Source organism: Schistocerca nitens, chromosome 4 (assembly GCF_023898315.1).
Source record: "Schistocerca nitens isolate TAMUIC-IGC-003100 chromosome 4, iqSchNite1.1, whole genome shotgun sequence".
NCBI classification, from domain to species: domain Eukaryota; kingdom Metazoa; phylum Arthropoda; class Insecta; order Orthoptera; family Acrididae; genus Schistocerca; species Schistocerca nitens.
In genome coordinates, this window is record NC_064617.1 from 796672651 (window position 1) to 796682227 (window position 9577).

The following is a 9577-nucleotide window of genomic DNA, read 5'->3' on the forward strand; positions in this document are numbered from 1 at the left end:
GGTTCCAGACTGTAGCGCCTAGAACCGCTCGGCCACCCCGGCCGGCCTTTCTCCTGTAATGGACAATTCACTGGACCAGAGCAAGTGAATTAAACCGTTATGGAGACTGTTCTTATCGCAAAATTATTGAGAATTACTGTCTCATGGCATTCGTATCGGGATCTTCGGCTGACGTTTACTTAGTGATTTTTCTAAAATTTAGCTAGCACAAGTAGCCGCTATTGTTCGTATTTTCCCTTCTTTGCTGGCGGCGAAATGGAGTCGATCCCGCAGCCGGAGATTTTATATGCTGGATATGATGTTGATGATACGTTCGTGTGGGCGCATGACAGCAATTTCTTTAGCTCCCATACAAAAAATGTTATAGTGGTTGCCGGCCGATGTGGTCGAGCGGTTCTAGGCGCTTCAGTCCGGAACCGCGCGACCGCTACGGTCGCAGGTTCGAATCCTGCCTCGGGCATGGATGTGTGTGATGTCCTTAGGTTAGGTTTAAGTAGTTCTAAATTGTAGGAGACTGATGACCTCAGATGTTAAGTCCCATAGTGCTCAGAGCCATTTCAACCAAACTCGACGAGAGTTTCTACTTGTCATCGAGCTTTCCGAGCCCTACCCTCACCAGCAGGGTTGCCTGATTTCTGTTGCCTGATCTCTCCCCAGTTGAGAGTGGTTGGAGCATTATAGGCAGCCTGTTCCAACGAGCTCGGGGTTTTGACGATCTAACCCACCAATTGTACAGAATTTGGTACGGTATTCCTCAAGAGGCAATACTAACCTTACGACTTATCTTAGAAGAAAGATTAAGAAAAGGCAAACCTACGTTTCTAGCATTTGTAGACTTAGAGAAAGCTTTTGACAATGTTGACTGGAATACTCTCTTTCACATTCTAAAGGTGGCAGGGGTAAAATACAGGGAGCGAAAGGCTATTTACAATCAGTACAGAAACCAGATGGCAGTTATAAGAGTCGAGGGGCATGAAAGGGAAGCAGTGGCAAATGTCTCTGAGCACTATGGGACTCAACTGCTGTGGTCATAAGTCCCCTAGAACTTAGAACTACTTAAACCTAACTAACCTAAGGACAGCACACAACACCCAGCCATCACGAGGCAGAGAAAATCCCTGACCCCGCCGGGAATCGAACCCGGGAACCCGGGCGTGGGAAGCGAGAACGCTACCGCACGACCACGAGATGCGGGGGAAGCAGTGGTTGGGAAAGGAGTGAGACAGGGTTGTAGCCTCTCCCCGATGTTATTCAATCTGTATATTGAGCAAGCAGTAAAAGAAACAAAAGAAAAATTTGGATTAGGTATTAAAATTCATGGAGAAGAAGTAAAAACTTTGAGGTTCGCCGATGACATTGTAATTCTATCAGAGACAGCAAAGGACTTGGAAGAGCAGTTGAACGGAATGGACAGTGTCTTGAAAGGAGGATATAAGATGAACATCAACAAAAGCAAAACGAGGATAATGGGATGTAGTCAAATTAAATCGGGTGATGCTGAGGGAATTAGATTAGGAAATGAGACACTTAAAGTAGTAAAGGAGTTTTGCTATTTAGGGAGTAAAATAACTGATGATGGTCGAAGTAGAGAGGATATAAAATGTAGACTGGCAATGGCAAGGAAAGCATTTCTGGAGAAGAGAAATTTGTTAACATCGAGTATAGATTTAAGTGTCAGGAAGTCGTTTCTGAAAGTATTTGTATGGAGTGTAGCCATGTATGGAAGTGAAACATGGACGATAACTAGTGTGGACAAGAAGAGAATAGAAGCTTTCGAAATGTGGTGCTACAGAAGAATGCTCAAGATAAGGTGGGTGGATCACATAACTAATGAGGAGGTACTGAATAGTATTGGGGAGAAAAGGAGTTTGTTTCACAACTTGACCAGAAGAAGGGATCGGTTGGTAGGACATGTTCTGAGGCGTCAAGGGATCACAAATTTAGCATTGGAGGGCAGCGTGGAGGGTATAAATCGTAGAGGAAGACCAAGAGATTAATACACTAAGCAGATTCAGAAGGATGTAGGTTGCAGTAGGTACTGGGAGATGAAGAAGCTTGCACAGGATAGAGTAGCATGGAGAGCTGCATCAAACCAGTCTCAGGACTGAAGACCACAACAACAACAACAATTCCTCAAGAGATCAGCCTTCATTCCATACGGCTGGTGTTAACTGGTGTTCTGTTTCTTCCCCGCAAAGATTAACTCGACAAGTAAAAACTTTCAGTTAGGTAGCAATTAGATTACTTCTTTTTACTTAAAGAACAGCACTTTCAATAGGGCACGCAGTTTTTTCTGGGCCATTACGATGTGATTAGTGTGATGCATGGCAGATAGCTATAAATGTAGAAAAATGTAAGTTAATGCAGATGAGTAGAAAAACAAAAACCATAATGTTCAAATACAGCATTGGTATTCATTTAAGATCTCTGCGATCGACTCTGTATCGCGTGTCCGCTTTTTTCCTCTTTGGTCGCTTTTCGGCTATTTAAGCGCACGTCGCTGTGGGGAGAGGGCTGATTTTGGTCGGTTGGTTGGCGCTCCGGTGTGCAGGTGGTTGTCGGCGGGTCGCTCTTTTCACATGATCTGCCTCTTTCTGTCACGTGGGTGTAGGCCTGCGGACGGAGACCTGAGTGCAGCCGGGAGTATGTACTGCGTCTAGTGAGAAGGCGATGGTCTCGTCTGTGCTGCTAAACGGTATGAACCTATGAAAGTGGTTTTCGCATCTATCAGCCTACAACTGGTTACGCTACAGAATCAGTCGATGGGAATTATTCAGGTTCTTAAAGTCCTGCTGTATATATGTATGTTGAATTTCGTGCAGTTTGCAGTTAACGGCTCTCCCCATGTTATGTGTTTCGTGTTGGCCACTGGTGCACAACTTATTGAACAGTGGTTTGGCTGTTTTGGACGCACTTGAGATGCTGGCAAGGAGTGTATATGTAAGTGGGTGCCTGTGCACTCCGAAATAACCATAGGTTTGATTTTCTGGCACTTCTTTCTGCCTTTTGCTATTACGTGTAATCCACCCGTAGTGGTATTATTTCGTAAAATTAAGAGATTTATGACACTGTTTCTCTTCTTGTATGTAATTATTTAGGATTATAAGACAGAGTGTGTGTTTTGGTTTCTACACCTTCTGCATTGTTCTCGTGGTAAATGTTTATGCATCGTGGTTCTTTTGCAAAGGCAGTGTGAACTGTTGCTGTAGACAGTGATTGGAAGAGATTTAATATGGCTGCAAAGAGTAATTGTGTTCCTGTTTTGTAATTTTTCTAGTGTTTAAGGCTCGTTTCACACTGGGACACTTGTGACGGTCACCGGTGACGGTCGCCGGTGACTGTGGCGAACACTCCTGGGTCACTGGTGTCCCACACTGCAGCTGTTGCCAACTGATTAGTTGGTGAAATGGACTCGAGCGAGGAGGAACTGTTGTTAGTACTTGTAATGAGGAGGAGGAGGAGGAGAATGAAGACAAAACGTTCATTACACATACATCCACTGCTACGTGATCGGCTGGAGAAAGGATTGGCTCAAAATGGTTCAAATGGCTCTGAGCACTATGGGACTCAACTGCTGAGGTCATTAGTCCCCTAGAACTTAGAACTAGTTAAACCTAACTAACATCACAAACATCCATGCCCGAGGCAGGATTCGAACCTGCGACCGTAGCGGTTTTCCCGACCTCTCGAGAGATCTATGGCTTGCCTCAGCTGAAGGATTCCATAAGAGGGCCAACTTTCCTCATTGTGTGGGTGCAGTGGACGGGAAGCACATCAGAATTGTAAAACCCACTTCCAGTGGTTCACTCTACTATAATTATAAGAACTATTTTTCCATTCTGTTGTTAGCTGTTTGTGATTCGACGTACAAATTCTTATTTATAGACGTTGGAGCATATGGGAAATCGTCCGACTCAACTGTGTTTCGTAATACAGTGTTAAATAATAAACTACAAGCTGGTACGCTAGATTTACCGGCAGCAAAACAACTGTCATTATCGTTTGAAAGACCTATGCCATTCATGTTAGTAGGAGATGAAGGTTTCGGATTGTCAAAATTCATTTTGCGCCCTTATGGTGGAAAGTATTTAGACATTAAAAAACGTGTGTTCAACTATAGACTGTGCAGAGCTAGAAGGTACATCGAGTGTACTTTTGGAATTCTTGCAAACAAGTGGCGCATTTTCTATCGACCACTGGATGTTAAATTAGATTTGGCAGAGTCTATAGCGAAGACATGTTGCCTCCTCCATAACTTTGTGCGTGATCGTGATGGAATACAGTTTGAGGATACGTTAACTATTCAGGGATTGCAGGACATGTCACCTTGCTTGGTCCGTGGAGGAAATATTGCGAACGGTATCAGAGAAGATTTCACAAATTACTTCATCAGCCCTGAAGCTGAACTGCCATGGCAGCTGCAAAAAATCTAAGTGCTAGAAATTTTATGTGAACATTAATGTCGTTAGGCCTAAATGTTCATTGGAATTGTATTTGAAATGTGCAGTGTTCAATTATTACCATGTTAACTGTAACAAACCATACTGTTGCGTTCACTGAACTGATTAAAAGTTGCAATTAAAATTGTAATTACAATGCACTTTTTTGTATTACAGTTGTGTGTACCTAATTGAACAGAATCCAAGCACGAGCACTGTTCTCATTCGGGTGTCAAAAACTTGTATGTCAATAGTATTATGGTCAATAAATAAAACTCATAATTATAGTAACAACATATGCGCAAATTATTGTTGTTTTGAATAATATTTTAACTGTATTTTTCGGACCATAAGGCGGAGCGCCTTATTAGACTACGAAAAGACGTACCCTTAATTTTGTTATGAAAATGTTCAAATAAACTATTTATTTTATTTTACTTTCATTCGCCCTGTAGGGGTGAGTACATGGTTTCTGCGCTCATCCATTTTGTCCATTCTTCTCGCATTGAGACTGCATAGCAGTACACTTGCTATTGGTAATGCAAAAGAAAAGGGGTGAGGGATAGCATTCTCCTTGTAGGTTATTAACCTCCTAGCCTCGTACAGGGGTAGAAAATATATTTAGCTATTCTTGTGGTCCGAAAAATACAGTATTAAAGTGAAAAAAGAATACAGAACTTACCAATTTTGTTTCTTTCATCTATGCTCTTTTCATCGAAATCAGGCACAAACTTCGTAATAATTTCTTGCCACGCTTTCATTTTCATGACTTTGTTACTGTAGTCATCGCTTTTCATATCCCAAATAACGGGACGACTTTCCACTTCACTTGTAATATCTTCTGTGTTGATGAACTCTAAACTCATGGCTGCACTGTGTGGAGAACCACTGGGCTCAGCAACGGCTGCCTGTCTGTTGGCAACTCTGCACTGCTGTGTCTGTGATCGGTGTCCCAGTGTGAACACTCCAATACAAGCTAATGCATGTCCGGCGGTGACCGCAGCGAACACAGTGTCGGTGTCCGTCACACGTGGCGAGGGTGAGTCACTGCTGGGTCACCGTGACTCGGTGACTCAGTGCAGTGTCCCGGTGTGAATGCTCCAATTCAAACGAATGTATCTCTATCAGTAACCGTCACCGGTGACCGTCACAAGTGTCCCAGTGTGAAACGAGCCTTAAGGATTGTGTTGTTGTGGATACTGCCCAGTTGTTGTGTGGTTTTATTTGTTGTTTCAGTGGTATAATCAGCGGTGCGCGTCGTCCGTTCTAGCTGGTCGTTTAACTAGGGGACGACGCCTTGGCGGCAGCCAGTGAAATGTAAGCGATAGCGCGGTCGCTTTATTTGTCAGCAGACTCCAGTCCTTCGGGGAATTTAAGTTGAACATTTTATTATTTGTTTCTGGTGTCGCCGTGGCATCCGTCTTTCTTTCTTCACCGTTCCATTCAGCTTTCATTCAGGCTCGGTCTGAGTTGTAGTTTCCGCGCACCTCTGATGTGCCATTACTTATCAGAGAAATTTTGTAATACCTGAAAGATGCATTTCGTTGTACTCGGTTTTTAATACTTTTTTCAGAAAGAGAAATTGTGAGCTGTACTTGTTGTTACATCTTAAAACGTGTCCTACTTCTGTGGGAGTTTTTCTCAGTAAACCATTTATTGTTTGTATGGTTCTTAAGATTTATGTAAAGAGGGTTTTAAAATTATTTATTGTCTGGGGTGGCTTTCACGCCCGTAGACATTTTGGTTGTTTACTAATGTTTCAAATTCTGCAATTATGCATATTCTGGAGTAACAGCAGTTTGCTGTTGTCATGCAGTTGTTAAATAAAATCTGTTGGAAATTACAAGCCAGAGTTCGTGTTTGATTGGTAATTATTGCCTTGTATTTACTGAGTGAAGAATCGTTGAGCGTGTGTCTCACGTCTCAGTGTGCTGCTTGACACATTCACGACGATTAAATATCTGGGAATTATATTACAAAGCAGTATGAAATGGAACGAGCTCATAAGGATTGTAGTACGGAAAGCGAATGGTCGACTTATTGGGAGAATTTTACGAAAGTCTGGTTCATCCGTAAATAAGACCATTCTTGAGTGCTGCTCGAGAGTTTGGGATGCGCACCAGGTCGTTGATGGAAGACATCAAATCAATTCAGAGAAAGCTGATAAATTTGTAACCAGTAGGTTCGATCAAACGACAAGTATTATGGGGTTGCTTCGGGAACTCAAATGAGAGTCCCTAGGGGGACGTGACGTTTTTTCGTTGAACACTACCTAGAACGTTTAAAGAAGTCGCGTTTGAAGCTGATCGCAGAATGATTCTACAGCCGCCAACGTCCATTTCGCGTGAGGACCACGAAGATAAAATAAGATAATTCCGTCATCTACGGAGGCATATAGACAGCCGTGCTTCCCTCGATCTATTTGCGGATGGAACAGGAAAGGAAATGACTATAGTGGTACTGGGTACCCTCCGCTATGCACCGTACGGTAGCTTGCGAAGTAGTTACCTACATGTAGATGTATCTGTATGATTGCCTTACTTTCATCTTCTCCTTCTTCTTCTCTACTTTCGCCTCGTAGCGATATATTTACATATTTATAACATGTTCCAGGTTCTAGGGATTTACCATTAACCCTGTAATAAGACACTTGCGTGTTCTCGCTTCTGCTCCTGCCCATTATCAGGCATTATCACACTGCAGAAAAACTTCCGGTCAGTATACCAATTGGAAATGCCGATTAAGTCATTCTGTATTTCCTTACAATCATTAGTCGGTGATGCTTTCCAGCAAACAAATGTCTGAAAACACTCCTGAAACTATTAAAATATTTGTGTAAGTTGAGAACATTTTTTTTCTTACACTCGCAAAGTTGTTCCCGTTTCCGCTGTTCATTTGCCGCCCGGTATAATGGTAATTTTGTCTTAAGGTTTCGCGTATGTACCTCTGCTGCTGAAGTGCATTATACACTCATTTTCAGAAAAACAGAACACCTTGAATGACTGGAGATAGGATGTCCATATTCACAGGACATGCACATTACTATGTTGTGCAGAAATGGTAAGCATTTCTGTCACCTCGGTCCACTATGTGCCCTGATGCCTAGTAGACACAGAGTGCGCCATGGGCCTTGATAACGTGTTCCATGCATGATGGCATCGACGCGTACAAGGCGTATCAGGCGCGAAAGATGTCCTGTGGTATATCGATCTAAGCTGCGTTCACCTGGTTGCAAAGTTCAAATGTGGTGGTTGGTATTGGGCCACAGCGCTGCATCTGTCGTTTCACCATATCCCACACATTTTCGACTGTCGTCAAGTTTGGTGATCTGGCGGACCAGGGCAAAAGGCAATAAAGGCAAGTGTTCACACAGCAGCATGTGGTCATGCTGTCGCGTCGCGGCACAGCCTCACTATACCAGAATGAAGTAAGTGCGAACTGCGTAGCGCAATCGGGACGTTAACGACAATGGGTTAGTTATACGAGGGGCGTTCAGAAAGTAAGCTCCGATCGGTCGCGAAATGGAAACGACTATGAAACACCGATAAAGCTTTGCACAGATGTGTTGGGTAGTGTCTCTAGTATAACCCCAGTTAGCATCACGTCGCTCTTCTCATTTCTGAGCTCGCAGTGAGTGCGTAAAGATGTCTAGAAAATAGTGTCTGCCGCCAAGTACGAGGGCCTGGTGAGAAATTTCGCCTGAAGCTATGCAGCTAACATTACATAACTGTCGTGCTGTTTCTTCTTCAAGACAATTCTCAGCCGCATTCTGCAGCGGCAATGAAGATGCTCCTGCATCGTTTTCAAATGGAAATGTGAGATTACCCACAATACAGTCCGCAATTGTCTCCCCCTGAGTTTCATCTCTGGTCACATGAACCGCTGTCTTTGAAGACAACATTTTGACACAGACAACGAGGTGTAGGCCAGCGTGGAGAATTGGCGGAAAGCACTGGCGGCTGCCTTCTATGATGAGGCTATTGAAAAGTTGGTACAACGCTATGACAAAAGTCTAAGTCAGAACGGCGACTACGTAGAGAAGTAGCTGAAAGGTGTAGCTAATTGTTACAAGTAAAACATTTCTGATGTTCACTGTGGTTTCAATTTGGCAATCAATCGGAGCTTACTTTCTGAACAGGCCTCGTACATTGCTGTCAACCTTTATATCGGAGATGAGAGGGAGAGAATCTCCTTGGTTTTAAGCAAATAAGTTTCCTGAAAATAGGTTACAGAATTGCAATAGTCAGAAAAGATTGGTTAGTTTCTATCAACTTTATTCTCACGTATACTTCTGTGAGGTGTTGGACCATAAACCCCTTAGTAAGATTCAGTCTATTTGTTCGGACTTGCTACATCAAAGCTAATTGCCGGTACATATAAGAAACAAGTGCAAAGCAATCACTCGTTCTTGGTTAGCACTGAAATCTCTCTAAGTAATTGAGACAAAGACTGACAGCCTCTTTTCAACACTATTCCAATGAAACTTTAAAAATCCTACTCGACCTGCAGTTCCTGAGTGTCCACCAGAGTCTATCACCGTCTTCTCGTAGTTCAAGTCTGTATCAGCTGTATCGGCTGCTGTGGTCCTACTCGGCCCCCCTGGCGTCTCACTGTGGAATCTCTAAACTGCCGGCACTGGCTCTGAATCTGCATCTGAATCTCTGCTTCTAGCTATTCCGCTGCCTGGCCTTTTATTTCGTTTCTCATGTACTTGGGGGCACACGAGTTAATTTGTTTCACACGACCCTTTCATTTCTAAGTGATCGGATTGCCTATGGTTCCACACGACACTCTCATTTCTAATTGGTCGGCTTGCGCAAGAATGCCTTCGGTTTCACTTGACACTTTCGTTTCTAGCTGCACACAACTTAGTTTGTTCCACACGTGACTGCATTATCATCCTGGTATTTGCGTCTTCCATTGCGCAAGTTTGATTCATGCTGCTTCCTCTGGCAGGAAGTCAAACACTAAGTTATTTGATCAACAAGCCATACTTGGCAGCCTCCGCCGCTTATCTTGTCCCTACGTCCTGGTGGACTATTCCTTAATGTCGGCTGGCTGTTTGCCTATGGAGCCTGGACTCTTATTATGGTCACAAAAGCAAGAATAAAAATTAAAATTTTCTGCGGTCACAAAAA